This window comes from Phoca vitulina, unplaced genomic scaffold (assembly GCF_004348235.1).
Source record: "Phoca vitulina isolate PV1807 unplaced genomic scaffold, GSC_HSeal_1.0 scaffold38, whole genome shotgun sequence".
Lineage (NCBI taxonomy): Eukaryota > Metazoa > Chordata > Mammalia > Carnivora > Phocidae > Phoca > Phoca vitulina.
In genome coordinates, this window is record NW_022589741.1 from 17,269,367 (window position 1) to 17,277,050 (window position 7,684).

At 40.9% G+C, this 7,684-nt stretch overlaps 1 long non-coding RNA gene across 1 annotated transcript in view; it reads left to right on the forward strand.

Annotated features, from left to right (window-relative positions):
* Window positions 1-1,982, forward strand: part of LOC116647031 — an 18,327-nt gene extending 16,345 nt beyond the window's left edge. The window contains exon 3 of the long non-coding RNA XR_004302260.1: window positions 1,846-1,982. This is a non-coding gene — a long non-coding RNA (uncharacterized LOC116647031). The remainder of the gene's footprint in view (window positions 1-1,845) is intronic.
* Window positions 1,983-7,684: the final 5,702 nt, after the last annotated feature.

The following is a 7,684-nucleotide window of genomic DNA, read 5'->3' on the forward strand; positions in this document are numbered from 1 at the left end:
CTTCCTTCCTTCCTTCCTTCCTTCCTTCCTTCCTTCCTTCCTTCCTTTTTTCAGGGACTTCTTTTGAAGCTCACTCTGTCTTGACAATAATGGAGTCTTACCTCAGTGGGCCTCAGACGGTAGACCACATGCAGGAGTGGTGTGTATTCTATCTCAGCATGTCTTTACCTGGATCTGGGCAAGGAGCTCGGGCATGCCGCAGGAATGGTATCGAATGCTCTTTGCTCAACCTACTCACCGTCCAAGGCCAGATCCAGAGTTGCTTCCGCCACAAAGCCTGTCCACATCACTCCAGCTCACTGAGATTGCTACCTATTTTAAATTCATAAATCTCATTGTCTGTACCTCTCCCTTGCAAATAATTGCATATTATCTTGCCAAACCACTTGTCATGTTGTCTTTCCTATAATGTAATCCTTATGCTGGTACTTACATTTGATATGTTGATGCTTTGTTCCTCCAGATAGGTTGCAAGCTCCTTCTGAGCAGGGGTCAGACCTACTGGTTCATTGTGTAATAATGTTACTTTGCATTTCCCTGGCACTTTAGAGCTTACAAATCCCTTCCACATCTATTACCTTATTTGGGCTTTACAATAAGCCTGTCAGTTTGGAAGAGCCAGTATTATTAGTATCCTAATTTCTCAGACAGGGTAGCCTGGAGTAGGAAGTATTAAATGTTTTGCACAAAGTTACCCTGTGCCCTGTTTTCTCCGGAGCAGGGACATCGGAGATGCTCAGTAAGTATCATTGATTTCTCTGTTCATTAAACCCGAGCTCAATTCCACAGCCAGCCTGATGTTTTAGGCAATAGGTTTTGTATTTTGGGGAGACAATCGGCTATAAAGGCATCCTGCCCTCACTGGCTGAATATGCAACCTTCTGCCTTACCCTAAGTGTTTGAAATGCATCTGGTGAATCAGGACAACAGAGACAGATGATAAATCCAATTTTTAACATGTCCCCTTCCTCCCTATTTTCCTCCAAACGGAGTCTCTGAGAATTGCTTTGCTGCTTCACCTCTCCTTTTCACTGCTGCCTGGAAAGACACAGGTGGGGGTAATGAAACAGTGGGTTTTAAAATTCTTCTTTCCAGATGTCATCTATTTAGTTCTTGCAATATTAGTTGGCAGCCATATTCGATTTTAGAAGTGTGAGGATTACTTGAAACCATATGACAGAACAGTTTTTCTTATGGAACCAAATGTTGAAAGAGGCTTTGGTAGTAAAAGTGGTGCGACAAAAATGGAATTTGTAAAGAGAGATTTTATACCATGTACATTTCCAGGAGTCTGTCAACCTGGGAAGGACCAAAGTGCAAGGACTTTCTAGCACCTTGGGCCCTTTCTGCCCGAGTCGGGCAGCACAGAGGAAGGCGAGAGAGCCTCAAGTAAATCAGCCGCTCCCTCCTGCCCCGCTCCCTGCTCCCACCCCCTCCGCATCCCATTCTGTCCTCCCTGTATTTAGACGAAAGTAAAGTTTTCAATTTGTCGGAATTACCTGAGAAGTTGTAAGGATAAATGAGGTGTGAAAGCACTTTGAAAGTGGGGAATTGCTTTGAAGAATCCAGACCCAGTCTAAACAGAACCCTCTGGACTTTATAATCCAAGAAGAAAGAAGACCATGACAATGATTAAAATGAAATTCGGAAGGAGGTACAAGAGGAGTGGGCTGCGAGGGTGTGTCCCTGGGTCAAAGGCAGCCGCGGTGCGGAGGGAAATGCAATGGAGTTAGAATATTTGAACCCAACTGTCACTTACACGCGGTGTAATGGGGATGATTCATCAGATGTCTGCGAGTGTGTTTTCTTATCGTCGAAGTGGTGATAAAAATGCTTGTCTCATAGGGTGTCTGTGAAGAGCAAATGAAATAAACCTCAGGGAAAAGCTTTGTAAATGGAAAGGTGCTATACAAAGGTAAGGGATTACAGCTGTTATTTAGAACAGTATCTTATGTGTTTGACATGTGCGTTTATGAAGTATATTGTGGTTTTAATGTCCCCATGGATGGTCCAGGCACCCAAATCTCTACAGTAATTAAGCAAAGACTCGGTTATGACCACTAGTTACTGTTTTAGAAAGTGAACTGATGCCCTTTGAGAAACCATGCCCCCAGCACTCCCCGCAAAAGACCCCTCGCTCTTTCTAGGAAGATTGCTTCTTGATTTCTTAAACCCAGACATGCCCTGGCTTTCCTCCTGCCTCTGTGCTCTTGTCCATCCGGTTCTTCAGCCAGAGGTGGGGTAGGAAGGTTCTCCTTCTGTGGTCTGCTACAATCCTGTCCATCCTGCAAGGCTCCCTTTTGTCTTCTGTGAAGACTTGTCTTGAGTTCTCCAGGAGAAATTACTTCTTTCACAGTTGTTCTGCAGAACCTCATTTCCTTTGTTAGTATAACATGTGCACCTGTATTTCAGAGTGAATTTGCATGGATCTCTTCCATAGTATTGTGAGTCCTGCCAGGGCAGGGTGCTCGGTGTTATTTCACTTGGCGTCCCCACTGTCCAGCGCCAGACTGCCTGATACATACTTGCATTCATCAAATGGTAGTGATTCGGAATCTCTGCAAGGCGCCTGGTCTGGGCCAGACAATAGTGTTCAGTGCCCCGAATCAAGGATGCGGTAGGTATTCAGAAAACAATTGTTGGCTGATGAGTCTCACCAAAGAGATTCAGAAAGGGATTCTTAATTAATTTGTAGTTTGTCACAACATGAAATCTACCAAAACATTTCATTCCTCTGAGCATTCTGGCTACTCCAGGTCTCTCAATACAAACCATCTTCAATTTTAGTTTTTTATGTCTCTGGGTATTTTGTTTCTGATTTTAAAAGTAGCAGATGCCCAACTTGGCAAATTTGGAGCCTACAAAAAACTTAAAGAAGAAGATAATAATAATAATAATATTAATACAATACTGAGATACTTTATTCTATTTTTATTTGGTATAAAATTTTTTATTTATTTTTTATTGTTATGTTAATCACCATACATTACATCATTAGTTTTTGATGTAGTGTTCCATGATTCATTGCTTGTGCATAACACCCAGTGCTCCATGCAGAACGTGCCCTCTTTAATACCCATCAACAGGCTAACCCATCCTCCCACCCCCCTCCCCTCTAGAACCCTCAGTTTGTTTTTCAGAGTCCATTGTCTCTCATGGTTCGTCTCCCCCTCCGATTTCCCCCCCCTTCATTCTTCCCCTCCTGCTATCTTCTTCTTTTTTTTTTTTAAACATATATTATTTGTTTCAGAGGTACAGGTCTGTGATTCAACAGTCTTGCATAATTCACAGCGCTCACCATAGCACATACCCTCCCCAGTGTCTATCACCCAGCCACCCCCTCCCTCCCACCCCCCTCCACTCCAGCAACCCTCAGTTTTTTTCCTCAGATTAAGAATTCCTCATATCAGTGAGGTCATGTGATACATGTCTTTCTCTGATTGACTTATTTCGCTTGGCATAACACCCTCCAGTTCTATCCACGTCGTTGCAAATGGCAAGATCTCATTCCTTTTGATGGCTGCATAATATTCCATTGTATATATATACCACTTCTTCTTTATCCATTCATCTGTCGATGGACATCTTGGCTCTTTCCACCGTTTGGCTATTGTGGACATTGCTGCTATAAACATCGGGGTGCACGTACCACTTCGGATCCCTACATTTGTATCTTTGGGGTTAATACCCGGTAGTGCAATTGCTGGATTGTATGGTAGCTCTATTTTCAACTTTTTGAGGAACCTCCATACTGTTTTCCAGAGTGGCTGCACCAGCTTGCATTCCCACCAACAGTGTAGGAGGGTTCCCCTTTCTCCGCATCCCCGCCAACATCTGTCGTTTCCTGACTTGTTAATTTTAGCCATTCTGACTGGAGTGAGGTGATATCTCATTGAGGTTTTGATTTGGATTTCCCTGATGCTGAGCGATGTTGAGCACTTTTTCATGTGTCTGTTGGCCATTTGGAGGTCTTCTTTGGAAAAATGTCTGTTCATGTCTTCTGCCCATTTCTTGATTGGATCATTTGTTCTTTGGGTGTTGAGTTTAAGAAGTTCTTTATAGATTTTGGATACTAGCCCTTTATTTGATATGTCATTTGCAAATATCTTCTCCCATTCTGTCAGTTGTCTTTTGGTTTTGTTGACTGTTTCCTTTGCTGTGCAAAAGCTTTTTATCTTGATGAGGTCCCAATAGTTCATTTTTGCCCTTGCTTCCCTTGCCTTTGGCGATGTTTCTAGGAAGAAGTTGCTGCGGCTGAGGTCGAAGAGGTTGCTGCCTGTGTTCTCCTTTAGGATTTTGATGGACTCCTGTCTCACATTGAGGTCTTTCAACCATTTTGAGTCTATTTTTGTGTGTGGTGTAAGGAAATGGTCCAGTTTCATTCTTCTGCTTCCCAACACCATTTGTTGAAGAGACTGTCTTTTTTCCATTGGACATTCTTTCTTGCTTTGTCGAATATTAGTTGACCACAGAGTTGAGGGTCCATTTCTGGGCTCTCTAGTCTATTCCATTGATCTATATGTCTGTTTTTGTGCCAGTACCACACTGTCTTGATGATGACAGCTTTGTAATAGAGCTGGAAGTCCGGAATTGTGATGCCACCAGCTTTGCTTTTCTTTTTCAACATTCCTCTGGCTATTCGGGGTCTTTTCTGGTTCCATACAAATTTTAGGATTATTTGTTCCATTTCTTTGAAAAAAGTAGATAGTATTTTGATGGGGATTGCATTGAATGTGTAGATTGCTCTAGGTAGCATTGACATCTTCACAATATTTGTTCTTCCAATCCATGAGCATGGAACGTTTTTCCATTTCTTTGTGTCTTCCTCAATTTCTTTCATGAGTATTTTATAGTTTTCTGAGTACAGATACTTTGCCTCTTTGGTTAGATTTATTCCTAGGTATCTTATGGTTTTGGGTACCATTGTAAATGGGATCGACTCCTTAATTTCTCTTTCTTCTCTCTTGTTGTTGGTGTATAGGAATGCCACTGATTTCTGTGCATTGATTTTATATCCTGCCACTTGACTGAATTCCTGTATGAGTTCTAGCAGTTTTGGGGTGGAGTCTTTTGGGTTTTCCACATAAAGTATCATATCATCTGCAAAGAGTGAGAGTTTGACTTCTTCTTTGCCGACTTGGATGCCTTTGATTTCTTTTTGTTGTCTGATTGCTGTGGTTAGGACTTCTAATACTATGTTGAATAGCAGTGGTGATAGTAGACATCCCTGCCGCGTTCCTGACCTTAGGGGGGAAGCTCTCAGTTTTTCCCCATTGAGAATGATATTCACTGTGGGTTTTTCATAGATGCCTTTTATGATACTGAGGTATGTACCCTCTATGCCTATACTCTGAAGAGTTTTGATCAAAAAAGGATGCTATACTTTGTCAGATGCTTTTTCTGCATCTATTGAGAGGATCATATGATTCTTTTACTTTCTTTTGTTAATGTATTGTACCACGTTGATTGATTTGTGGATGTTGAACCAACCTTGAAGCCCAGGGATAAATCCCACTTGGTTGTGGTGAATAATCCTTTTAATGTACTGTTGGATCCTATTGGTTAGTATTTTGGTGAGAATTTTTGCATCCATGTTCATCAAGGATATTGGTCTGTAATTCTCCTTTTGGATGGGGTCTTTGTCTGGTTTTGGGATCAAGGTAATGGTGGCCTCATAAAACGAGTTTGGAAGTTTTCCTTCCATTTCTATTTTTTGGAACAGTTTCAGAAGAATAGGTATTAATTCTTCTTTAAATGTTTGGTAGAATTCCCCTGGGAAGCCATCTGGCCCTGGGCTTTTGTTTGTTGGGAGATTTTTAATGACTGCTTCAATTTCCTTAGTGGTTATAGGTCTGTTCAGGTTTTCTATTTCTTCCTGGTTCAGTTTTGGTAGTTGATACATCTCTAGGAATGCATCCATTTCTTCCAGGTTATCTAATTTGCTGGCATAGAGTTGCTCATAATATGTTCTTATGATTGTTTGTATTTCTTTGGTGTTGGTTGTGATCTCTCCTCTTTCATTCATGATTTTGTTGATTTGGGTCATTTCTCTTTTCTTTTTGATAAGTCTGGCCAGGGCTTTATCAATCTTGTTAATTCTTTCAAAGAATCAGCTCCTAGTTTCATTGATCTGTTCTACTGTTCTTTTGGTTTCTATTTCATTGATTTCTGCTCTGATCTTTATTATTTCTCTTCTCCTGCTGGGTTTAGGCTTTATTTGCTGTTCTTTCTCCAGCTCCTTTAGGTGTAGGGTTAGCTTGTGTACTTGAGACCTTTCTTGTTTCTTGAGAAAGACTTGTACTGCTATATACTTTCCTCTTAGGACTGCCTTTGCTGTATCCCAAAGATTTTGAACAGTTGTGTTTTCATTTTCATTTGTTTCCACGAATTTTTAAAATTCTTCTTTAATTTCCTGGTTGACCCATTCATTCTTTAGTAGGATGCTCTTTAGCCTCCATGTATTTGAGTTCTTTCTGACTTTCCTCTTGTGATTGAGTTCTAGTTTCAAAGCATTGTGGTCTGAAAATAGGCAGGGAATGATCCCAATCTTTTGGTACCAGTTGAGACCTGATTTGTGACCTAGGATGTGATCGATTCTGGAGAATGTTCCATGGGCACTAGAGAAGAATGTGTATTCCATTGCTTTGGAATGGAATGTTCTGAATATATCTGTGAAGTCCATTTGGTCCAGTGTGTCATTTAAAGTCTTTATTTCCTTGTTGATCTTTTGTTTAGATGATCTGTCCATTTCAGTGAGGGGGGTGTTAAAGTCCCCCACTATTATTGTATTGTTGTCGATGTGTTTCTTTGCTTTTGTTATTAATTGGCTTATATAATTGGCTGCTCCCATGTTAGGGGCATAGATATTTACAATTGTTAGATCTTCTTGTTGGATAGACCCTTTAAGTAGGATATAGTGTCCTTCCTCATCTCTTATTATAGTCTGGTTTAAAATCTAATTTGTCTGATATAAGGATTGCCACCCCAGCTTTCTTTTGGTGTCCATTAGCATGGTAAATGGTTTTCCACCCCCTCACTTTCAATCTGGGGGTGTCTTTGGGTCTAAAATGAGTCTCTTGCAGACAGCATATCGATGGGTCTTGTTTTTTAATTGAATCTGATAGCCTGTGTCTTTTGACTGGGGCATTTAGCCCATTTACATTCAGGTTAAATATTGAAAAATATGAATTTAGTGCCATTGTATTGCTTATAAGGTGACTGTTACTGTATATTGTCTGTGTTCCTTTCTGGTCTATGTTGCTTTTAGGCTCTCTCTTTGCTTAGAGGACCCCTTTCAATATTTCTTGTAGGGCTGGTTTCGTGTTTGCAAATTCCTTTAGTTTTTGTTTGTCCTGGAAGCTTTTTATCTCTCCTTCTATTTTCAATGACAGCCTAGCTGGATATAGTATTCTTGGCTGCATATTTTTCTCGTTTAGTGCTCTGAATATATCCTGCCAGTCCTTTCTGGCCTGCCAGGTCTCTGTGGATAGGTCTGTTGCCAATCTAATGTTTCTACCATTGTAGGTTACAGATCTTCTCCCGAGCTGCTTTCAGGATTTTCTCTTTGTGTCTGAGACTCGTAAGTTTTACTATTAGATGTCGGGGTGTTGACCTATTTTTATTGATTTTGAGAGGGGTTCTCTGTGCCTTCTGGATTTTGATGCCTGTTTCCTTCCCCAAATTA